Source organism: Arvicola amphibius, chromosome 1, assembly GCF_903992535.2.
Source record: "Arvicola amphibius chromosome 1, mArvAmp1.2, whole genome shotgun sequence".
NCBI lineage: Eukaryota > Metazoa > Chordata > Mammalia > Rodentia > Cricetidae > Arvicola > Arvicola amphibius.
The window spans coordinates 145,503,643-145,529,133 of record NC_052047.1 but is presented as its reverse complement, the minus strand read 5'-3'; the positions used below and the strand labels follow the sequence as shown (position 1 = coordinate 145,529,133).

At 52.2% G+C, this 25,491-nt stretch overlaps 1 protein-coding gene across 1 annotated transcript in view; it reads left to right on the top strand.

Annotated features, from left to right (window-relative positions):
• The first annotated feature begins 7,197 nt into the window (after positions 1 to 7,197).
• The window catches only part of Osbpl5 (oxysterol binding protein like 5), a 56,232-nt gene continuing 37,938 nt past the window's right edge, over positions 7,198 to 25,491 (top strand). Inside the window, exon 1 of the mRNA XM_038331070.2 lies at positions 7,198 to 7,294. The gene's annotated coding sequence lies outside the window, so the exon portion shown is untranslated. The remainder of the gene's footprint in view (positions 7,295 to 25,491) is intronic.

Genomic DNA, 25,491 nt, shown 5'->3' with positions numbered 1-25,491 from the left:
CCACTGAGTCTTAGCAATGATGACTCCTGACTATAACTGAGATTTCCAATGGTTTTGTTTGTAACTAAACCCTTGGTATATTAAACAGATAGATGCTGCGTGGTTAGATTGGACCTGAGTATTTCCCACACTTAACTGTATGTGAATGCTTCAATAATACCTAGTACTGATGTCTTTATTGTGTTTTCTTTCCCAGTACTTACACACACACACACACACACACACACACACACACACGCATGCACGCACGCACGCACGCACACACATGAACTTTACCTTACGGTGTTATGACCTTGTTCAACCCAGTACTAGGATTAACCATTTTGTTATTCTGTAGGATGTCTCACATAGATAATTATATCCCTTGCAAAAAGACGAAATGTCATTTCTCCCTTCCCAATATGCCTTGCTGCCCCTCCTGTCCCCTCTCCCTTTTCTCTTCTTCCTTCTCCCTCTCTTCCTTCCCATCTTTCTCCTTCTGTGCTGGGATGGAGGCCAGATGTGCTGGTTAGGTGTTTTGTTTGTTTGTTTGTCAAGTTGACACAAGCTGTTGTCATCTGAGATGAGGGAATCTCAGTTAAGGAATTGTCTCCCTCGTATTGGCCATGGGCAAATCTGTGAGACATTTTCCTGTTGAATGATTGTTGTGGGAGAGTTAGCCCACTGTGTGTGGTGCCACAGTGGTCAGGTGACCCTGGACTGTACAAGAAAGCAGGCTGAGTAACCCATGTAATCACATTGCTCCATGGTCTCTGCTTTAGTTCCTGCCTCTGGGTTTCTGCCTTGAGGTTCTGCTCTGACTTCCCTTCATGGGGGACTGTGACCTGTCAGCCACATGAACCTTTTCCCTCCCTGAGTTGCTTTTTGGTCATGGTGTTTATCACAGCAACATGGAAACAAACCAAGACACCAGGGCTTTTAAAGCTAGACAAGGGCTCTGCCACTGAACACCAGTCTCTGCCCCATGAAGTTTTAGGTGTTGTGTTTAGTTCTGCACTGATAGGGATGTACATTGCATATACCCTTTTCTTGTCCCACTGAGTAGTCCAGGACCCATAAGTACTGCTGAATAGCAGCAAGACCCTGGATGCCTCGCTCTATTCCTGCCCTAAGGAGAAAGCACTGATGTTTCTCTGTCCCCTGTGATATTGGTAGTGGGTTTTCTCACATGCCCGGAGTTGCAGGTGGTTGTGAGCTATCTGGGTGTGGATGCTGGGAACTAAATGTAGGTTCTCTGCAATAGCTCTATGCACTCTTCAAAAATATAGTTTTGAAAATCAGAAGATTTTTAAAATTACTTTTATCCTCCCAAGTACTAGTATTAAAGATGTACACCACCACCAGTTGGCCAGAATATTTACTTTTTGATTGATTGTTGAAATCCTCAGGATGAACTGGATGTTGCAACAACTGCCCTTTTAGATTTAGGTGTTGTTTCTTCATGGAATCCATGCCCTTGGTGCCTCAATTGCCCAGTTTTGGTAGTGTTTTGTCCCTTGGCCTGGGCACTCCAGTTATGCTTTCTCTTGCACTGGGTGGGGTAGCCACATTGCCACAGGTCTGCTTCTGAAGTTGGTAGGCCTCAGAGCCCCAGCGGCAGCACAGATGTGTGTCTTATTGTGATGCTCTCCAAAAGATGACTCTGCTTTCATCATCTTGCTTCTGCCACCAAGGTCAAAGAGCCAGTATGTAATCTTAACCACTGAGCCCTCTCTCCAGCGCCTGGGTTCTGCGGAGTACGTAGTCTGCTTCTGTGGGGAGGACTGTATGGCTTTTCTTTTCAGTGTGCTGTGATGATGCAGGATATTGACAGTGTAAGGAATCCTACATGGGCATGGTATTTACATACAGTTGGACTTGGTTAGCTTTTTCTGCTTGTTTCTGTGTTTCCTCTTAATGTTTTAGAAACAGAGTCCCCTATGTAGCCAGACTGGCCTCTGCAGTTCTGGGAGCACAGAGGAACACAGGGGGGGCACCAGCAGGCCTAGCAGTCACTGCCTATGATCTGAGAACAATGTATCCATTCCTTTTTTTTTTCACCTCTGTGTTATGACACTCTCAGTCATTCTTAGAGCATCTGCTATGAACAGACTCTGGGGAGGGGACTCCTGGAGAGAAGGAAGCAGGCTCTGACCTCCAGGAGATTGTGGCTGGCAGGGAAGGTCATACGCCCTGCACGCCGGCGGCAGAAGACAAATGGTAGAGTCTAAACCAGTGGAAATGTTGTAAATGCAGTACTTAAGCGTGAAATTCTTTTAATTTCTTTTTTAAATTAAAACCAGAAAAGAATCCAGGCAAATCTGCTGCTCAGGCCACACCCACTTGCAGCAGCCTCCTGTAAAGAAAAGGGCAGGCACTGCCCAAAGCCTGCCTGTGACTCCTTGTCCTTTAAGATGCCCCAGGTGCAGGACTCCAGGAAAGAAAGGCAGACACAAGTGCCCATGAACGAACATTTCCAGGCTCAAGTTGCCAGACTCCAGGACTTCAGAGGGCTGTGGGGTGGCCCATCCCCCACCCATACCGTGGGTACACCTCAGCCGGATGTACCCCTCTTCCTCACTGCCCCACATCCATCTTCCTGCAATACAAAGTTCCCCTTTCCTTCCATACCAGCTCACTGGGAACCAGAGACAGCCTGACTCCATGAAACCTCTCTCTTCCCTGAGACCTGTAAGAAGGGACATCGATCTCTGATGTGGGCCTGAACCCTCACCAGAAACCCCACCATGCTGTTTATCTATGATGTTGGGGCCTGAATTCTCCCCAGAGCTCTTGCCATGCTGCTGTCTGTCTGTCTATAGTGTTAATGACTTTTTGAATAAATTTCTTACCAAATGAACACTCTACTTCAGTGTGCCCCAATTAAAAAAAAAATCTTCCAACAACGTGCTTTTGACATAGAAAACATGTGCCCCTCAGTTACTTCAATGGAGATTTAGCACTCCTTGAAGTCCATTTTGTATTATCATGAAAGGACAATGAGGAAACTGAGGCACTTACAGATCAAAGTCAGCTGTGGCAGGGAGCCACCTGGAGCCCTGACCCCCCATGCTAGACACTACAGCTTTCCCGTCCTTAGACTGGGAACCTCCCTCCCCATCCTGGATGTCATAGGCTGGGTGTATGTCAACCTTAGTCTCTCCTTTTTGAAGATTTCTTTTACTTTTAATAATGTGCACATACGTGTGTGTGTGTGTGTGTGTGTGTGTGTGTGTGTGTGTGGTGTGTGTGTATGTGTGTGCATGTGTGCATGTGTGCATGCACCTGTGAGTACAGTTGCATGAGGAGACCAGAAGGGGGTGCCAGATCCTCTGGAGCTGAAGTTACAAGAAGTTTTGAACCAATGTGAACTGAACTCAGGAATTCAACTTGGATTCTCTGCCAGAGCAGCAAGTGCTTTTAATCACTGAGCCATCTCTCCAGCCTCTTGACCTCCTTAAACAAGCCTAGACAGAGTTCCATCCTTTCATGGGACTCTTGATCACCAATGCCGGGTGCTCTACTACAGAGCCATATCCCTCTGCCATGCTTGTCCCTCTACATCAGTGGTTCTCAATCTGTGGGTAGTGACCCTCCCAGGATTGTCAGACAACCCTTCTGCAGGAGTCTTATATCAGATATCCTGCATACCAGATATTTACATCTCAATTGAGAACAATAGCAAAATTGCAGGTATGAAGTAGCAACACCAATAATGTTATGGTTGGGGGTCACCACAATATGAGGAACTGTATTAAAGGGTCGCAGCATCAGGAAGATTGAGACCCACTGCTCAACCTTTAGGGACAGATTTTTTTCACAATCAAAAATAATATCAATGGGTTGAGGAAACAGCTCAGTTGGTAAAATGGTTGCCTTGCAAATAGGAGGACCTGAATTTGATCCCTAGGACTCAAGTTTAAAATAAAAAGTTCAGGCTGGGCTGCCGTGGCACAGGTCTTTAATCCTGGCACTTGGGTGGCAGAGGTAGGCAGATCTCCGAGTTCGAAGTAGCCTGGTCTACAGGGTGAGTTCCAGGACATCCAGGCTTACACAAAGAAACCCTGTCTTGGAAAACAAGACAAAACAGAAAACAAGAGCAAAACTGAAAAAAAAATGCAGGCATGGTGACAAACACTTGTAATCCCAACTTAGGTTAAAGCAAAGGACTCCCTAGTATTTGCTGACCAGCCAGCCTAGCCTCATTGGTGAATTCAAGTCCTATTGAGAGACTATCCCAAAAAGCCAAGTGGACAGCACCTGAGCACCCACACTGGGGTAGACCTGTAGCTTCCACATGCACACTCGCAAATAACACCAGTCTTTCTTTTCTCAGAAACCCTATCTTAATCCACTCCAATCGAAATAAAACCTAAATCCATATATCTCCTAAGAAGCCCTGGGCTCAACAAACCTTTCACCTCCTGCCCTTCTCCCTACTTGGCCGTCCTGGCCATCTCAACCTCTAGCCACCCCATGAACACCAAGAGCATAGCCTCCTCACTCCTGGCACCTGCTGCTTCCTCTGCCTGGGTTGTCCTGAGTTCCAGATGCCACACGAGCTCCCTCCCTGGAGCAGCTGGAGGTGGAAACTGCTCTCATCATCACCACTTACAGGTGAGGAAACTGAGGCAAAGAGAGTTGCACAACTCGCTCAAGGCTGTCCTAGGTGCTGGAACTCAACAGTGTGCCCTTGCCCAACTTGCTCCTGCACAGGCCAGCTCCAAGACTTTTTGCTCTTGTTCATTTGACAGTCAAGGAAAAGGCGGTCCATCCAGAAGGACACTCAGGCTGGGGCTGGGGCTCAGACTCAGTTGGTGGAGTGCTTGCCTGGAGTGAACAAGACCCTGGTTCCTAGCCCCAACACCACATGTCGTCGGAGTTCTATTGCTGTGAAGAGACACCATGACCACAGCAACTCTTATAAGGAAAACATTTAATTGGGGTGGCTCACTTACAGTTTCAGAGGTTCGGTCCATTATCATCATGGCAGAGAACATGGGGGGTGTGCTGGCTACATCTTGATCAGAAGGCAACAGGAAGTCAACTGAGACACAGGGTGGTATCCTGAGCTTAGGAAACCTCAAAAACCCACCTACACAGTGACATGCTCCCTCTAACAAGGTCATACCCACTCCAACAAAGTCACACCTCCTAATAGTGTCACTCCCTTGGGGGCCCTTTTCTTTCAAACCACCACACCACCCGAAACCAGGTGTGGCAGCACACACCTGTAATCCCAGCAGTAGGGAGGCGGAGGCAGGAAGATCAGAAGGTCAGGCTCATCTTCAACTACATAGTGAGTTTGAGGCCAACCGGGGCCACATGAGGCTCTGTTTAAAACCCAAGAGGAATGAGGTGCTGCACGGTGACAGAGCCAGGCTCAGCAGCGGCAAGATTGGAGCCTGCCTCTAGTCACCGCACTGCCTTTCCCAGCCAAGCAAGGAACAGGATGGTGGGTTCTGGTCAGCCTAGTTCCAGCTGTGCACCTGTCCCTGAGCCAGACAGGTGGCATGTTCCTCAGCCCACACTTGGCCATCTGCCTCTGGGAGAACCTCATTCAAACTGTGTCCCCCACCCCACCCCCAGCTTATTCTTCCTGCCTAGCCCTCCCACCATTTTGCCAGTAATCTGGCCCCTACCGTCCAAGTTCAAGTAACAAGTGAAGGCAATTTGCTGAGACCTTGCCCCAGGGGACAGGGGCCTTGTTTTCTCCTTTGATTTCCCCTGAGGATTGGCCCTAGCAACTGCTGTTTTACTGGGTTCTGACAGCCACACCCAGCTTTTTGTTTGAGCTTGGAGCAGACCTAGCAGACAGACTGGTCTCCATCTGCGAGGTGGCCCACACTACACACAGCCCTGCTGGAAGGGCAGAGCCATCCCTCAGATCTCAAGAAAGAAGGAGTTTCCACCATGGCCCTGAGCATCTTGTCTGAGCAGCTCTGCATCCGAAGGCCTCGCCAGGTGACTGGGGTTGGACAGGGATGGTCCTAGGATGAACTGAGGACCAGCGAGTCCAGGCAGCCCACCTGGCCTGCTCATCTGTGCACCTTGTCCACCAGGTGGAACCCCGCCACCTAGTCTAGCAGGGTGGACAAGGGGTCAACAGGGCCTGGAAGTTGTATATCCCAGGCTTGCATTCCACAGCTCTGCCCAGTGGCTTTTTGCAGCAGTGGAGCTCCACAGCCTGGAAGCATGTCTGCTGACAGCCGCACTCACTGATAATGCAGGAATCAGGTGGAATTCTGCCCACATTCACGCCTGGATTCCTAAAGTTAAAGGTTCTGTTGGGAAAAGCTGCCACACCTGTGTCCCACCTGATTTCAGGGGTCCAGAAGAGGCAGGCCCAACTTTCTGTTTAGGTGGCCCTTGGGAAGGACCCTTCCACATACCCAAACACCTCATGCTGAGGACTGAGGCTGGAGACTCCTAAGATCAGCCCCTCTCTATGGGTGGTATAGAATTAGAAAAGTGTCTTCTAAATATGGAAGGAATGAGGTATCTAGAGAGTTCTTGTGGGGTGGGAAAGGATGGTAGTCACACAGGATTTTTCTTACAAAAATTGGGACTTCTAATTATTATTATTTCTATTTGTGTGTGTGTGTCACATGGTGCAGGTGCCAACAGAAGCGAAAAGAGGTCGTCAGATCCCCTGGAGCCGGAGTTACAGGTGGCTGTAAGGAGCCTTACCTGTGTGCTGAGAATGGACCTCTGGTCCTCTGGAAGAGTAGCATAAGCTCTCAACCTCTGAGCCATCTCTCCAGCCCCAAGAGTCAGATTCTCAGCCAAGGCATCCTGAAAGAAATCTAGCGGGAATCATGGATGGCTACCTAGGGGTCCTCTTGACCCCTATGTAGGACAAGACTAGTGTGTTTGGTTTCTGGGTATCTTGTGCTTTGAGAAAGGAGGAGGCCCTGCATACAGGTTCACCCCTCAAACAGAAGACCCTCAAGACTGACCCTGCTTACCACTGCTCTCCCCTTCTCTGGCTATTTGTGGGGCGGTGTCCCCAGACTCGCAGGTGCCACCCACTGTCTATACTTAAGGATTCCTATGTCCCCAGCGCGCACCGGGGAGGAGGAGCAGGCTCCAGGCTGGGACTGGATCCCCAGAGCGTCTCCCTAGCAGCCGATCCGCCCTCCGTCCGCCCGGGGTTTTGCGTCCGCCGCTCCCTCCTCCCTCCTCCGCCCTCCGCTCCCTCGCTCCGCCTCGCCTGGATCAGCCCTCTGGTATTTCCTGCTGCTCGGCGACAGCTGAGCCCCTCGCGGGCCCAGCGCGGCCCGGCCCGGCCCGAGCACTGAGTGCGACCGCCACGGTAGGAGCTGCGCTGCTGGGGACCGGGAGGGATAGGGATGGTGGGCAGGCCCGGGAAGGCCAGGAGGGGACTCATCAGGCCTGAGAGGCTGCAGGGCCACGGAGCCGGCGTGGGGGTCAGGGAGCCCTCACAGGCTGATCTGGGAGCTCCTTGAATGCAGCTGGGTAGACTCTGGCAGCAGCCAGTACGGGGAACAGCGCCTGGCTGGGGATCCCGGGTGTGTCGGGCACTTCTGCGTGGCGGGTGAGGCCCGCGAGTAGGTGCGGCATGCCCAGCCCCTCTTCCCACTTAGTGGGGCTTAAAGGAGTCAGGACCAGGCGAGTGGGTAGGAAGGTCTGGCTGCCTGCGACCCTGGGTCGGAGTACCCCAGCCCAGTCATAGCAAGGAATCTAAGAAGTCTGAGATCTCAGGTCTCTGGCTTGATTCCCAGATGATTCGGCAGGGTCAGCAGAGCAAGTGGCTGCTGACCCTACCTTGCCCTTGGACTCTACCCATCCATCGCCTCCATCCATAGGACTGGGTCCCTAAAGAAAGGGAAGGAAATTGGCGTTGTCGAGATTACTTGAGACTGCGCTTGAGGATTTCTGGGACTGGGGTGGAGTAGGACCTGAGCCCCTCCCAGCTACAAGTCTAGCCTGGCTTTGCCTCCCAACCAGACATCCTGGCTCTGTAGTTCCAAATCCCTGGAGTCCCAGTTGTGAGTGACTCCTAGGGGTGTAGGCAGACACCTACTCCAGAGCCAAGGGGGCTGCTTCACGTCTCACCCACCTTGGGCCAGGCGGGGCTTGTAGCTGGGAGGGGCTTGCTTACCAGAATCCCTGGTTTGAATTTCTTGTTTTTGCCATCTCGGTCTCCCCTGGAGGCTTGTCACCCACTTGTCTATACTTAAAGGTTCGTATATGTGTCTGCCATTGGCTCCAGCCTCTGCAAGATGCCTTTGTCAGGTCACAGGTGCAGGAGTGGTGGCATCAGGTCCTAAAGAGGTAGACAAGACCTTTGGGGGTGGCTATTGCACTTTTGAATTTGTTTGTCCTGATTGAGTCCAGCAGCCACCCCCACTCCTACCCTCACAGGAACACCCCTGCTAATAACAACCAAGTGGCTGTGTCCTTACTACCTTTTTGCGCGCCCCCCCCCTTACTCAAGTGGGGACAGGGGTGGAGGTGGGGGTGCTTGCTGACATTTGAACTTGGTGGGGTTTCAGAGGAGCCCAGAGAGCTTTGCAGGTGTCAGACAAGTCAGGGTGACCTGGGTAGCAAGTGGTGACATCTGGCTGTCCCTTTCAGGCTCCTGACTGCGGCTCTATTGTCTGCCTGCACGTGTATGGTGCAGCCTAGTGGGGGCTTTTAACACCAGGCCCTGGGTGCCAAGGAGGCAAGTGCTTGTGCCTGTCTGTTTTCCTCGCCGCAGTGTTTAGAGAAGGGTGAAGCAGCTGGGTGAGGCTCCTCCCCTCACAGCACTGTGCCTTGTCTCAGGGAGACTGCTGTGCTGAGGCCCAACCCCAGCAGCACATCCTGGATGTCAGAGGGGTTCTCTCTCTCAGCCAAAGGGTCTGAGGCCTTCAGAACTTGGCTCTGGGCTCTTGCCAGATGCCTCACGCATCCCTTCTCCCACACCCCATATGTGTCTGCCATGATGAGCTTTCCAAAGTCAGTCTCTCCTGACACCGGGCTTCTTCCAAGAAGCTCTCTGAGCTACAATAAAGATCTGACAGGCCATGAGGCGGGAAGGCAGAAGTGGCACGCGCTGGGGAGTGTTGTGTCTGGCAGCTGTATTGGGGACTTGAGCCATCTGTGCGTTTTGTGGTCAGCCACATTCAAGTAGACACATGCCACTCCTGACATAGGTTCTGAGCTTGCTCTAGGTGGTAGGGGTGTGTCCCACCTTCATTCCCATTTATTGTTCAAGAGGAGGGTGGCTGAGTGTGGGGCCGCTTCTTGAAAACATGGGGGTCTCCCAGTGAGGCCTGGGAGCTTGAATCCTGACTCCAAGATAGTGGCATAAATGACCCCAAGCACAGGGCTGTTGGGTTCAGATCCCTCCCTGTAGCCACTGCAGGCTGTTTGCAGAGTTGGCGGGGCAACCCGGGTGAGCATCTTCAGTGTTGGGTGGGGCAGCACAGTGAGGTTGGCCTTTGCACAGGCTACCCACTGAAAGCCATGGCTTCCTGTCCCGGAATGTCCTGTCATCGTTGAAGGCTGTTCTATAGAAAAAATACCTGTGTACTGAGCCTTCAGCTCAAAGACAGGAATTCATAATCTGCCCCATCCCTGAGGGTTTACCAGCCATCCATTTGAGATGTATGCAGAGATAGGGAATTTTGAGCCTAGAGTCAGGTACAAAGGCTTTGGACTTGGGATCACATCATTGTCTTTGTGTTGCAGTTCCCAAGTCAGGACTCACTCGGGATCATGCCCTCGTGGATAACAGGTTGCCTTGTTCTGGCATCTAAGCTGGGGGGGGACTGGTATCAGTCATGGACAGGGCTTGTGATGCCACTGGGGCAAAACAGAGGCTCCAACTTGGAGTTCTTTGTCTATAGAGCTAGTGGCAGAATCGCACCTGTGAAGCTGGCTTGGGGACCTGGAGAGGAGATCCTTGCCAGGGTAATGACAGACCTGTAAAAAGGGGTGGAGGGCTTGAAGACAATTGAGAAAGGCCTGGGAGCCACCCAGTCAGACCCCTAGGGTAGCCCTGGTCAACACAGCCTTACCAAGGTCACCCAGGTCATTAAGACAGAAGAGAATGCTTTCACAGTTCAAGACAGGAGCCTGGCCAGCCAGTGCAGATTGGGCAAGTGTAGAAGGGCCTAGAATACACAGTGGCCTTTGATCAAGGCTCAAAGCCACCCAGGCTGTAAGCTCAAGCTTTATAGGGCTTTGCCAGCCTCCCACCTGCCCAGATCCTGCGTGGAGCATCATTGTTCCCCAGCTCACAGGCTCTCCCTTCTTGTCACACCTAGCATCCAGCCAGAAACAGTATGGCTGTATATCCTGGACTTAGACTCAGAGCCCTTAGTGTCTGTGAGGCTCTGGATTTCATCCCCAGCACTGCCAAGGTGCAAAGGTGTGTGTGTGTGTGTGTGTGCGTGTGCGTGTGTGCGCGTGCGTGTGTGTGTGTGTGCGTGTGCGTGTGTGCGTGCGTGTGTGTGTATGTGTGTGTGTGTGTGCGTGTGTGTGCGTGCCTGTGTGTGTGTGTGTGTGTGTGTTTGCGCACACGCGCATGCGCGCGTGTTTTCATGTAACTTGACCCCTCAGAGCCCTTCTCTGGATAATCCCTGGTCACAAGGGACCTACCCCTGGTCCCTGTCCCCTGCTTTCACCTTGCCCCATTCCTCACCCCCAGGGACTCACCTGCATGCCTGGTTTCCTTACCCCACTGCCCTGCGCTGACTGTACTCTGTGGTCAGCTCTCTCGCAGATCTGAACATGGTGAACTCCATCAGATCCAGGTTCTACCAAGGCGTCACTTCCGCGAATCGCCCTCTGCCCCTGTCTTAAAGTTCCTGTTTTAAGTTCACTAGCTCCCATGTTTCTTTCTTAGCAGCATGGAGGTATATCTGAAATTATCTTGATTTATTTAATTGGATGTCTAAATATGCAGGGAACAGTTGGGCCAGAGGTAGCCCGAGGGAGGCTGCTGTCACCTGTCATCATTCTCTGTTGTCTGAATGTGAGCTCCAGGCTCAATTCCCAGGGCCTGGCACCCAGAAAGCCTTGTGCTTGTGTGAGGTTAGAAGGGAACTCCCTGGAAGTCAGTGGTCTGAGGTCAGCTGCCCGTCTTGCCTCTCCTACCCCTGCTTCCCCAGCATCAGGAGGTAAGAGTTCTGCTTCGGTATTGTGTGTAACCCATGTCTCCCAGCCTCCAGCCTCTAAATAAGGACCAACTTCTGCAGATTAGCCTCAAAGCAGAAGACACCGGTATTCTTATGTGGTGTGTGCAGGTGGCTGCTGCTTTTGCCTCAAAGCCAGACAGAAGAGATTTAACCCATTGGGATTCATGAGTAGAGACATCAGGATGCCCTGCCCGCAGGCTGCCTGCTGGTGTGGAATCACCCTTCCTGGACAAATGCCTGGGCAGTTTGGAAACCCAGCCAGGTCACGCTGTCTGTGAGGTCATCCCAGAAACACTGTCTCTCCAGGGATAGGTGGGCACACAGAGTGCCTGCACCGGGAGAAGCCAGGCCTCCAGGACCTGATAGGAGCAGAGCCGAGAGTGTTGTGTGGTTCCACTAAGGGACAGGCTATCACTCCACACCTGGGGGAACATGAGCAGGAATAGGAGCAGTGGCACCTGGACAGAGATAGCAGTGAGATTTCTGCATACCCCCTGGGTGAGTGCAGTGTGGAGAGGATCAGGCCTGGACAGTGTTCTCCATTCACGGGCCAGGCGAGGGTGGTTCCTGTCTGAGCTCAGCCTTCTGCCTTCTTTTTCAGGGTAGAAGAGAAGCCAGGCACCTCCCAAATTCTGGTCTGTGGCCCACAGCCAGGGCCACTTCCCTAAGAGTGCAGAGGACTCTGGGGCTGATCACAGGCACAGGGCAGGGGGAAGAAGGAAGGGCCGGTTTCCAGTTTACATGACAAACTTCATGCTCAGCCACATCAGAAAGTCACCTTCATTCAGGGGGTTCCGGCCTTTGTTGCAGGGACCGGAGTAAGACCTGTGTTCCTTGTTCTGGAAGGGTAAGCCAGGGCGGCGAGAGGCTACTCAGCTCTGGGCTGCCCTCGGCCCCTCCAACCAGCCGCAATCCCAAATACCAGCACCGCCCAGGCCGCTCAGATTGCTGGTACAGTTTCTGAGACTCACAGGGGCCTGCGTGGGAAGAGTAGATGGAAAGCCCTGGCCTATGGGAACCTTACAGAAATGTTGCAATCCAAGTGTCTGCCGTGATGTTCTTTTGTCTCCAAATTACCTGTCCTTGTGTGTGTCATTGGGCTCACATGAAGTCCCCAGCATTATGTGATAACTGACTTGTATGCTCCCTAAGTCCCAGGCAAAGCTGTCAACCCTCCAGCTATCATCTCCCTTGGCACTGCCCCCTGCTGTGACTATGGGCCTTCTACTCAGACCTTCCCATCCCTCCTCTTTACAGCCCCCCCTCTGCCCATGACCTTAGCCTCCGTCCCAGCTGTCCTGGGCACCCAACCTGTGAAGAGGCAGTGATTCCATGGGAGGGGACTTGTCTGGCCCCAGCTTCTAGAGTATGCCTGTTATCACCCACAGAGCTGGGATCCCAGTACACAGAATCCCCACGTGGAGCAGGTCCAGCGAGATGCCCTAATCCAAACCCTAGAGAACTAGAGTGTCTTTATCTCTGATCCATAGTTGCCTAACAACCAGCACTTCGCTTAGGAACCAGACCATTCATTCTGGGTACCAGAGCCGGTATTCAGTCTCCGAGATGACAGACGGTAATGGTGACAGTTCCCAGGCCATACTGGTCTCTGGAGAATGCCTATCCCCGGAGAAGACTTGACCACGGGAAGGGACTGGCAGCTCTGAGTTCTTAGGTGCCACCTTTTTGCTCCAGAGCTCCACGTGCCGGATCCTGAGCCCTGTTTCTCCATCCCTTCCCAGGCTTCCCTGGGCAAATGCAGGCTTCCAGTACCCCAGCTCTCATTTGCTGGGGACCCAGGAATGCAAGATTACCCTTCGCCTGGCCTCAATTTCTCCATTCTTAAGTCTCCCTCCCTATGACTGCCCCCTAACCATCAGATCCGGGGACTCCTGTGAGCACATGATGTCTAGGAAGTGAGCTTAGCATGCAGCTGGACACCTCCAAAGCCTAAGTTCTCCACAGAGCGCCACCAGCACTGCTTCTTGAGTCATTTTCTATCATTGGAACCACATCATGTTTTAGGCACAAACTTTCTGTTTGTTGTAAAGAGTTTGAAAGCTTCTCCGTTCTCCTTCCTTCCACCAACTCTCACACACTGGCACAGACAGCTGCATCTTCAGCGTCACTTCAGCACCCTCTAGTCTACTGCACGTGCAGCCTCTTGTGGCCTCTCCATGGCTGATGTACCTGCTATGGGAGGCAAAGCCCACCCTACTGTCCCGCAGTCCCTGGACCAGGATAGTGTGGAAAGGACAGAAGCGGATGTGAAAAATGGGTACCAGCATGAGCAACAAGCCTTTACCTGATGACCCTGTGGCATTCTTTGACCTCTGTGGGCAGAGGAATGGAACAGCCAGCTTTGAAGGGAGCACTCACCCACTGTGGTGCTATGCTGGGTTTCCACTTTGGGCCTGGCACCTGCAGGAATGCGTGGGCCCCAGCTGCTGAGAGGCCTAGATTCTGCCTCTGAATAGCAACAGAATGACAAGTCCCTGGAAAGCAGGTCCCCAAAGGGCAGGGGAGGCTGCTGGGAAGAGGAGGGTACTTGGCTACATACTGATGGGGAGTTTGGGATGTAAAAGGGACTGTTGCTTTGACCTAGAAATTCAGACCCAGTGTGTTAACCCCAGGGTGAGGCTGCTTAGGATAGGGCTTAGTGGCTGGTCCTGTCCCAGCGGCCACTGTTGGTTATCCCTGCTGGCCAGGCAGGTGATCTGTTATAGAGTCTTATGGGGAAAGGGGACAGAGGACTTCCCTGTTGATGACTGGCCCCCAAGGGGTTGTATTGGTTACATGGCCTCGATGGCCTCTTAAGAGCGCCTGTCAGTTGGTACAGGTTCCATGAATCCAGACCGACAGGACCCACATCCTTGCTGCCCTCCCTCCCCTATGTGTATCCCAGTGGGCTCTTTGCCAGTACAAGCCCTCCTTGATGGTGACCACCATAACCAGTGCCCACCTTCTCAGGAGAACTTGAGTGGGGAAGCCTGGGCCACACTTTTAGAACCTCATTTAGAAGGTGGAAGAGTGAGGTGTGCAGTCCCTGTGGCCAGGGGTACAGTTACCCTCAGTCTGTACGACCTATAGTATGACTCAAGGCAGCTGGTGCCGGTAGTAGCCTTGTGGTAGTAGCCAGACTGAACACAGGACTGGTGCTATGGACCTTCCCTGAACATGGTACTAGCTTAGCTGAGCCTTATTGCTGCCTGCATCTGTCTGTCCTCACAGATGTCCTTCCCTGACTGGAAGGCCTGTCCCTGTCTCTGTCTGGGGCACTAACCCAGTGCTCCTAGCACATGTATAGTAGACACAAGATATTTGGGGCAGGCTTAGCACCCAGGATCTGGCTCACACCACCCATGTCTTCTGGACCTCCACCCCTTTTACAGGGTGACCCTTCTTTAGTCTGACTTGATATACCTTTTATTTGTTTTGTTTTTGAGACTACTGTATGTCCTAACTGGCCTGGAACTCCCTATGTAGACCAGGCTGGTCCTGAACTCAAAAAGCACTGCCTGTCTTTGCCTTTTGGTTGCTAGGATTAAAATGTGTGCCCTCACACCCAGCCGTTTCCTTCCTTAAAAAAAAGGGGGGGGGAAATAACTTTGGGGGGCAGAGGAGTAAACTTGACACATCGCCTGTGGGGGTCTGAGCTTGTGGGAGTTGGTTTTTTTCTTCTACCATGTAGGTTCTATGGATTTAACTCAGGTTATGGGGCTTGCCGGAAGTGCCTTTCTTTATCAAGTGAGCCATCTCATGGGCCTCCCTTAGCCCTCTTTCACGCATGTCTAACCTGTGACCCATGGATCTCACGTAGCCGAGGTTCGTAATAAATATAGCCCAAGACAAAACTGTAAAACTTACTTAAAACATTGTATTTGGAGTGAGGCATGAGTTTGGGTTTTGTTGTTGTTGTTGTTTCGTAATTCAATTGTGTGATTCCACAGTGTGAACTTTGTAGATGATAGTGTCCTATCCTAGTGTCAAAGACTCACTTATTGAATGGGCCATGATCTCCTTGCTGCTGGCCCCATCCTATCCAGGCTTAGTGGAGCCCACTCTTCTCTCTCTCTCTCTCTCTCTCTCTCTCTCTCTCTCTCTCTCTCTCTCTCTCTCTCTCTCTCTCTCTCTCTCTCTCTCTCTCGCCAGTGAGTGTCACGTGATAGCTGTGTACATGTCTGTGTGGTTTAGGTGTTTTGTTGGGTACAGAGGCATATAGACTCTGGATCATTAGCCATGAAGCCACGTGCCCCAGAAGGCTGAGACACTTCCATCTGGAGCTACTCGCTTCTGACCCATGTGCTTTGTCTGAGTGGCAGTCTGTTGTCATGGATGCCAAGTACCCGTGCAGTTAGAACGTGGATCCAGTAAACTTCATGGGAACTTCTGCGCCAAGTGGACCTGATTGTCCAGACCTCAGCTTCCCCATTTGCCTGTGAAGTGGGCCACCATGTTGCCAGGTTCATAGGGATGCTGGGAGAACTTGGTGAGAGCACACACTGAAAGGGCAGGGCCCACAGTTCTGTTTGGAGATGGCAGGGTTCTCAGAATGGAGAGAAACACTTCCTTTTGTTAATAAAAACACATTAATAGCTAAACATCTTGAAAGCTTTAAACACAGAAACCACATAAAATCACAGAAGCCATGCCAGCCGCACGAGGCCTAGTGTACCAGCGTTATCAAGGCACCTGTGTTTGTCTGTATTTGCTGCAGCTTGGCTCTGAGAGACCAAAGTCATGCTGCTGAGGAAGGGAGAAAGGACCTTGTTCAGTCCTTCAGCTCTTGCACCTTCCCCAGGGCCCTGCAGCCTCAGGTTGTCCAAGTGGCCGTTTCCAGGCATGGTTTTACTGCCTTCGTTGTTGGATGATGAACCTTCATGAGTGGACACCGTTCTCCGCCTTCATTTATATACATATGGTCCATTCTCCATCTGCGTCGTTTGGTGCTTGGAGACAGGGTCTCACTCTGTAGCCCAGGCTGGCTTCGAAGTCAGCCTCTGGAGCTCTGGGATTTCATTTTGTTTACACCTTCCTTCTCCTTGCATCTCAGAATCAGCAGAAAGTGGTGCACAGCGTGGGCGGCTGGCCTTTTTGCCCTCTGGTTACAGGGCCTGCTGTCTTCCTGCTTTGTGTGGAAATGTCTCATTTGCCTCGGTTCTCTCTGGCTGGAATACTGTGTCCAGGTTTCCTTGGCCGCGTCTGTGAAGATCTCCTAAGGAATGGATGGTTAAGGGTGCCCATCAGCGGCCCGTTGGGGTGTCATTACATTCCAGCTAAGGGCATTCCTGACTCTCCTGGCCCTAGGGGATCCATTTACCACATCTATCTAATCTCTTGTTCAAGAAGACTCCAATTTCTCTTATCCATTTAGAGAGAGAATTTTAGAGAGAGCGTGCCCCCCCCACCCAGCTTGCAGAATAAAAGCTTGTTCCCACAATGCTTGCCAGGCCCTCCAGTGTTTCTAATTGGCCAATACATTTTGTTAATTAAAAACCAAAAAATTGGCCTGACCTTCCCTGAGGGCCTGAATATCCAGAAGGGTAGAGTCTGACGGATGGATGGCAGGGTCTGCCTGGAGTCAGTGGTGGCACAGGGCCCGCTGTTGCCACCTCCTGTGGTGCCACATTGCCTTGCACGTGTGCTGTGATGTGATTATAGCCTTCTGTACCCATAAACACACAACATAAATGTTCTCAGCATTCACCTATTCAAACTGTGGCCCAGAAAGCCTGGGCTAGGATGGCCATGGGCCAAGCTTTAGGTGAGCATGCCGACCCAAGCACTAATCCCTCAGGGTTCATACTGGGCAGGGCCAACAAGGCTCCGTGGTCATGCCCTGTCAGTCACTGGTCATTTCCACTGTAGGGCTTCCCTCACCCTGTCAATCATAGATTCCCAGGCCAGGATCCACAGGCTAGAGCGCCATTGGTGTTCTGCCTTTCCTAGGTACTCGCTGCTTCACTAGTAGTGAGGGGTCTGGGTTCTTCCCTGGTTCCCTGCGTTTCCTTTATCAGGTACTTCCTGTAGACCTTGGAGGGTGCCCTCAGCACTCCTGGGCAGTTGAGGCTCCCAGAGTGCCTAGCGCTCCTGAGAATATTGCCTATGGAAGAGGAGGGAGAAAACCCAGGGCTTCCTGCCGCTGGAGCCTGTGCTCTCAGACGCTGAGAACTCCAATGCCGTGTAGGGGGAAAGCTGGAGGCTCCTCCCAGGCAGGCATGGTGGACAACTGCCCATCCCTGGTGGCCTGGCCACGTGGGTCATTTGGGAGTTTTCCCAACTTGGGTCTGTGTCACCCAGCAGCCCTAGCTTCCCGTTGGTGTAAACTGCAGTTTAATGAATGACTGCACACAAACAGCCACCCTCACCCTGAGCGTTATTTTTAACCCGTGCCCGCTTTCCCATTTCTTTGCAAACCTTGCCTGTACGGGAAACAAGCTGTGTATCTCCAGCAGGCGTCTGTACCCTCTGTCAGTGGTCATTCGTCATCCCTGGAGCCTCCTCCCAGTGCCGTCAGCCACTGTGGACCCTAGGAGCTTCTTCAGGCGCTGGGGCTTCTTTCCCAGATCGCACTGCTAACCCTGCTGGTATCCAAGTTTTGAACTCTTTTCCATGCTCAGTGGAAGTAGATTGGCGTCAAGGCACCAGGTACTCGGTTCCTTGTGACCTTAAGGTGCACATGAGGAATAGCTCTCTTCCTGCCAGCTGTGGTGGCACACGCCTTTGATCCCAGCACTCGGAAGGCAGAGAGGAGCAAGGAGATCTTTCGTGAGTTCAAGGCCAGCCTGGTTGACATATGGTGTTCCAGGCCATCCAAGGCTAGCTACATAATAAGAAAATAAAAGTAATTAAAGAAATAACCCACTTCCTGTGACTAGAGTCATTTTGTAGGCCCTTTTGGCTTTTTTAAAAAAATTATTTACTTTTTAAAAAGTGTTTTGAGATAGGGTCCCAGGTAGCCCAGGTTGGCCTCAAACTTGCTGTATAGCTGAAAATAACTCTCAACTGCTGATCTCCTGTTCCCACCTCCTGAGTGCTGGGATTACAGGCATGCACCACCTCACTTGTTTAGGAGGTAAACATTCTGCCAATAGCCGCGACCCCAACCCTGTAGGCTTTTAGTGACTAATCTCTGCTTGCACTTAAAATAACTCTAATCAGTAGACACTGTTGTCATCTCCTTTTACAGATGGGGACACTGAGGCTCAGAGGTGACTAGAGCTTCCCCAGGTCACCACCCTATACAAAGCTGGGGTTGGAACTGGCACCGTGCAGTGTCTCCCACACAGTGGTACACTAGACTCTAGAGAGATACCACAGTGTTCTACAGTTGTGCCTATGCCACAGCTCCAGACTCCTTACACTTCCTATGGGAGGGGCTAAGTCCACTGTTGCCTGGGCAACCAGATAAGTGGTGGTGTTAGAAATGTGAACAAGCCTTGAGAGCTTGGGAGGTTCTAGCAGAGGAGCCTTGGACCAAGACCCAGCCTTTTCTATTCATGGAGGGTTGTCCTCTTGGACTGAGCACCGCGGCTTCCTGAGGGACACACATGGAACCACGAGGGAGGAAAGGAAAACCTGTCTAGCCATGGTATTGAGATGGGCTGTCCTGGGATTGCCCTCGGGACCTGTCTAGGGTGAGGAAGCCATGGAGGAGTATGGCTGAACAGGATGTGCTAACCTAGGAAGACCACAGGTTGCCACTGAGTCCTGCTCACGAAGGGATGGTTCAAGGCAGCCCTACTACTCAGGACTCATTATCTAATCCAGGTTAGCTTCAAACTCAGGATCCTCCTGCCTCAACTTCCCAAGTTCAAGTAAGTGCTCTTGCACTTGGCTAGCATCTTGTGTGCCACATGGCTAATTAAATCACATCCAGGAGCCCAGTGCCTAGCTGTACTGTGTCTGTCTATACTATAGCCACTGAATGCTTACTATCTTTTTTTGGTTTGTAATTTTTGAAGTGGTTTTATCTTTTTTGCTAACCATGTAGTCCAGACTGGCCCCAAACACTCCTAGGTTGGGCTTTGCCAGGAGCACCGTCTCTAACAGATGAGAGGGAGGAGCGGGTTGGAGGCATGGGAGCCAGCCCCCTTTCCTTGATGGCGTCCAGAGATCAGAAGAGCATCAAGGCAGATCTTATGCTTCCCTGACTGGGCTAGGTGAGGCCACCCAAGCTGCCAGTGTCATCAGGAAATGCAGGTGACAGGGACACATTCAGTCTGGCAGGGAGTAAAGAGGAAATTCGGGGGCTGGTTCTGAGAGCTCTGAGTGTGAGCCTTTCCCTAGGAGTGGACAGGGGCTGGGAGCTGACCAGCCTCACCCTGCATGTGGGGCCTGGGAGAGAACAGTCTGCATTCTGCCTGCCAGGAACTCAGCCATCTCAGTGCGGCATGCTGCCCCGAGAACCACCACCCGGCTCCTGGGCTTGGGATGGCCCCTGCAGCACCAACAACAGTTCTCTGAGGCGACTTGATTTCCCTTTGGGTTTTGCCAGGCAGGTGTGCAGCAGTGGATCAAAGAGGAGCAGGAGATCTGGCTTAGTGCTAAGTAGGGAGTCAGGATGAGAACTCACCTCCAGCCCTTCTTTTCTTTGTGGGGAGAGGATAGGGGCTGTTGGGGAGCCCCTGAGATGGGATAGGCTGTACAGCTGGGTTTGAGTGCAGCCGTGGGTCACCTTGCACAGCCGTGGGTCACCTTGCACAGCCGAGGGTCACCTAGCCCAGCAGTGGGTCACTGTTGAGGCCTGTGTGGGTCCAACACAGATAACTATTTTCCCTAACTAGACTGGTACGGAGACGCAAGGAATAATCAAACACAACTTACACGGTCATCATTGAAGGGCATCTCAGGGTCTTTTCTCCTGACCATCTGATGATCTCCCGTGTTTATTCTCCAAACAACTTATATACCATCACATCAATTGAGCGTGGAAAATACATTAGGCTGTCTCCTAGGTAACCAGGTGAATGGCTTTTTGTCACGTTCGCATCTACCCGTTTGCGAGCACGCTAGCTGTCACGTAGGCCTGATTTAGCATCTCTATAAGACATCTTCCAAATTACAAAAGAAAGGAGCACCAAACATCCTGAACAGCTTCAGCCAACACCTCTCCTCAGGTGATCTACATTAATAAGCAAAGTGGAAGGAGCTGCACATCCTGATCTTTGTTAGGCAGACAACTTGTCTGCAGAGCAACGTGACCACCTCAGATCGGGCCTATGGCTTATGTGCCTGGTAGCCACACTATACAGAAATATGGGCCTACAGGTCACCTAGCATAGCAGTGGGTCAATTGGGTCACCTAGCCCAGCAGGGATGACCTAGCATAGCAGGGGGTCACCTTGCCAGCAGCGACTTTATCTAAGACCTTAGATAAAGTGTTGCTGGGAGCAGAGACTTCTAATGCCACACACTGAGGGTGGGGAGTGTCCACTCCCTTCAGCCAGGGTTCCATCATCCTGGGCCACCATCACAGAGGACCAGACACTGGATATCAAAACAATAGAAAAGCCTTTTTGTGTAGTCTTTCCTCGGGGTGGGGATAAGGGCAGGCTGTCTCTGAGGACCATCAGGGAGGGACCATCCTAATTCCTCAGCTTCTGGATACCTGGGGTCACTAAGCTGCGGCCACAACCCTCTAGTCCCTCCTGCATCTTCATGTCACTCTCTCTGTGTCTGTGTCTCCGTTCTGTCACCAACAGGACCCCAGTTCTTCTAGGAACCTCTTTTAACTAGTTACCTCTACAGATACCCTATTCCCAAAGACACCATACTCCTGGATTAGGACTTAGATGTATGTTTTGGGGGGACAAAGACCACTTTCTATACCCTTAGGCAGTGGTCAAGAGCTCCTGAGACTCTGAGGTAGATGAGCTAAGAGGCAGCATTGCAGACCCAGCTGATGGAATTGGTGGAGGAAGGGGCTGGGCCCTGGGACAGAGCGATGCTACACTAGCAACACCACTCAGCAGCAATCAGTCCTGGGCTGGGGACTGGGGTGGGATAGTGTGCTATCTTATTTACTGATGTGAGCAGTGAAGACAGGGGTGAGACCTAGGCTGCCCAGGCAGTGGGCGAGGAGCTGGGAAGGAGGGTTGGTGTAACTGATGGGGAGATGCTCCCAGGAGGAGGGGTAGCCTGAGGGATCTTGTGCTTTGCCCTAATGGGCACAGGCATTGATTGAGCCTCAGCATTCCACACTGTCTTGGCCCCGAGGGAGACCTGAGCTTACCTCTCCAGGTCCACACCTCTGCGTTAAGTGCCCAGCCTGGCCATGTTGGATGTGCTCCTGGGTCCCTCCTAAGCTCTGAGACACTTGGTCTGATCCTCTGCCCCAGAGGAACAACCCCAGGAGGAGGGAACAGCAGCCATTGCATCAGCATATTTCCTTGGGAACGGAAAAACAGTCTTCCAAAAGCCCTCATCCAAACAAGGAAAATCAAACTGCACTGTCTGCTCCCTGGGGACCTGGGACTCTACCCCTGGGACCAGGTCTTCACTGGCTTTCTGTGGAGGAAGCTGCCTCGATGGCCACTCACAGCCACACAGCTCCCCTGCCCTGACCACACAGTAGAGGAAACAGAAGCTGACGGCTGAGGCATTTGGCACCTCTGATGTGATGCGCATGCTTGTGTGCCCATGTGCCCCCCCCCTCTGTGTGTGTGTGTGTGTCTGTGTGTGTCTCTCTCTCTCTGTGTCTCTCTGTCTCTCTCTCTCCCTCTCTCTCTCTCTCTGTGTCTCTCTGTGTCTCTGTGTGTATGTGTGTGTGTGTGTCTCTCTCTCTCTCTGTGTGTGTGTCTCTGTCTCTCTCTCTCCCTCTCTCTCTCTCTCTGTGTCTCTCTCTCTCTCTGTGTGTGCCTTCTTTCATCCAGAGTTCCCTCCCAAGGGTGACGAGCTGACCCCTCTCCCCAAGGATTCCACCAGGCCCCATGCCCCAGAAGTTCCTTGTAGGGTGTAAGGTAATATTGCCCCACATATGCCCAAGCCCTCGTCCCAGGCGTCTGAAAGTGGTCTTACTTGGCGTGGGGTCTTTGCATGTGTGAATGAGGGTCTTAGTGGAGATCAGCCTGGATTTGGGGGAGAATGGAGAACCAATGAGTCCTCAAAAGAAGAAGCACATAGATTCTTGGAAGATGCACTAGACGCTTGGAGGTGCCCAGGGTGCCCAGAAGGTGCAACGACAGGCAGGTCCCTCTCCTGGAGACCTTGAGGGGATTGTGACTCAGCTGATACCTTGATTTTGGATTTGGGGCCTCCAGACCCATGAGCAAATAAACCTTTAAGTCGTTGTCTGTGGTCCTTTGTCAAAGCTGCCCCACAGAGGAACGCACCCCCTCTTGGGGAAGCTGGTGTCAAGGCCCTGCCCCCATCAACTAGATTTTCCATCAGAAGGAGGCTGAGGGCCTGGGTGTAGTGTGTCTAGAAGGCTTCACTTCCTGAGGAACGGTCCCCAAAGACAGGGATAGTGGGCTGTAGCATCAGACTCAGAGGTGTGTGTCCCTAAAATGCCTGGGCATGGGAAGGGTTGAGAGTGTCGTGTGACCAGGGACCCATCATGGTCTCTACAACACAGCCTGCAAGCATCTCTCTTGTCTCACCTGTCGCCTGCTGTTCACGGGGCCTGTGGCTGTGCTTCTGGTTTAGAACTTGTCATTTCAGAGTGTGACCAAAATGTCAGCGTACAGATCCAAATTTAGGCCAGGGAATGTTAAGGACGAGCCATGCCTTCTCACTTCTCCTCTGGAACTATTTCTTAGCCCTGATAGCTCTGGGGACTTGGGACCACTGCGGGGGTGGGGTGTCTCTGGACCCCTCTATGTCTCGGTGCTAGTAAACTGGCCAGCCATGGCAGAGGACTGGGTGTCCCTTGTGGTTCACTGTTCAAGTGGTCTGTCTTTCTGCCCCTCCAGGGACTCTGCTAAAGAGTGGAAGAGTCAGGCCATGGTCCCTGGGATGTTTGGTGGAATGACCAATCACGGTGTGTCGTAATGGTAGCGGGGAGTAATCTTTACCCTGATCCATCTGAGTAATGGGGCTTCTTCATGAGGGACTGACCCAGGATTTCTGATGGTTCTGACAAGAAGAGGAGAGGGCTAGACCAGGCTAAGAAGATGGAGGAAGAGCGGCTGCACAGTGCTCACTGGAACCCCTGCCAGGATGCATGCTGAGACCTCCATAGAGATAGTCCAGAGTGGACAGACAGGCCCTATGGTCAGTTCCTTCTTTCACCTGAAAACCCATGCACCCACCTGTGGACCTTTGGAGCTGGGGAGTGGGTTCAGAGGCCTGTGACTCGAGAAACCAGCACCAAGGCCCATAGGCTGGTCACCCCTCACACAAACACTATGCCTATCTTGGGGTGTGGTGGAGAATGGCACCTGGCAGTGCTGGGCCCCACCCACCTGTCAGAAGGGCCTGCAGCTTTCGCTGTAGCTTTCACCTGACTGACGGAACCAGTTTCCCCACAAAGCACAGGGAGGGGCCAGCTGAGGTTGTAACCCGCAGCATAGGGTTTGGGGCCCAGGGCTGCCACAGCTGCTTATCCACGAGGGTCCTGCACCTGCCCACCGTCTCTCGCTTGCTTGGGCTCCAGCAGCAGCCCAGTCAGGCTGCCAGCTAATTCCTGGAGTGATTAGAAGAGGCTGAGGGCTGAGGCCGCGGCCGTGGGAGACCCTGGCCTCGGGTGAGTACAGGACGTCCGGCTGGCTAGCAGAGAGGCTCCGGCTCCGGAACTAAATCAAACTGTGGGACTCAGTTGACTTCTTTTTTCCTGTGTCTCAGTTTCCCTATATGAAAACTGGAAAGGAACTAACCACCAGGCGTGAAGCCTGAGGGAGGGTTGTGGGTGGGGTCCCCTGAGCATCAAGTAGAGAGGGGCCCTGGGTTCTTGGTGGGAACAGAGCAGAGCAAGGAGGAAGGTGGGCCCCAGGTGTCTGCACCCAAAGCTCTTCTTCTTTTGGGCCATCTTGGTCTGGTTGGTGGTCCCCACAGACGCTGGCAGTCATCTAGAGGGTGTGTGTGTGACTCCGTGTTTGCTTGTGCCCCAGTTACCACATCTGTCAAATAGAGAGAAGGCAGGAGAGAGTGCTAGAAGCCTCAGGACCCTTTCCCCCTCCTTTTTTTCCCTATTTTACATGTGTTGTACGTGTGTGCATGTATGTTTTTTTGTATATGTGGGCACATGTGAATGTGTGTACACGTGTGCAGTTACTGTGTGGAAGCCTGAGGTTGATGTCAGGGATCACCCTTGATCACTCTTCCACCTGTTTTTTGTTTGTTTGTTTGTTTGTTTTTTGTCTTTTGTTTGTTTTTGTTGTTGTTGTTGTTTTGAGGGAAGATCTTAATCAAACCCAGAGCTGGTGGGTTTGGCTAATCTTCCTTGAGCCAGCCTGCCCTGGGAATCCCCTGTCTCTGCCTTCTGAAGCTGGAATTACGGATGGGATACCAAACACCCATCAGGCTTTTACATGTGTTTCTGAGGACCAAAATTCTAGTTCTCATGCTTGCACGGTAAATACTTTAATTCCTGAGCCATCTCTAAATCTCCAGGGTCTTTATTGCTGCAAGCACCAGAATTCTTCTGGGCAATGGGAGGTAGTGAAGAAGGGGAGGGGCCTGCTGCCTGCCTGACATCTGCCATACTCAGCAAGCAGGGGCAGGAGCGCAGGGGTGGCTCCCGAAAGAGTTGATGAGACTGAACTTGCCAAACCTAGGTATCAGTGGCAGCTTTGCCCTGTGGGCATTTCGCATTTCACCGTGTAACCCTCCCCCTGACAACCCAAACTGCATGAAGCTCCCAGGTCCTGTGTCCACTCCAGGCCATTCTGAAAGTCTTTCATGGGGTGGACAACAGAGGGGGCTGTGTGACTCGGCCCACAGACTAGGGCAGAAGGACAGGTGGGGTCTGAAGCATTGCATGGAGGAAGCCAGAACTCTGACCACGCCAGGTGAGAGAGAGCCCAGGTGAGCAGGAGCCTCTCTGGGAGAGTCGTTCTCCAGCTTGGCAGGGGGCATGTGAGCTCACGGGATCAGGGGGCTCAGTTTACCCCTCCAGCAAGTGAGGAACTTGTTGCTCATTACATCTGAGGGAGGGGCTCCTCACTCCCCAATCTGGAAGCTTATTTCCTGAAGAGCAGGATGTCTAGGGGAGAGGACAGTTTGATACAAAATTTGACCAGACTAACATGAAGCGCCTGTGACCAGGTGAACACAAAGAGGGGAGCTGCTGCATGGTGGAGCCCCAGAAGGGTGCTTTTGGGAGTTCCCCTCAAGCCTTTGGAATAGTGGGTTCTTGGTTTTAAGTTCTACTGCAGCCCAGGTGTACAACTATGCAAATCTTTCCTCAACCCTCTCAAGGCGG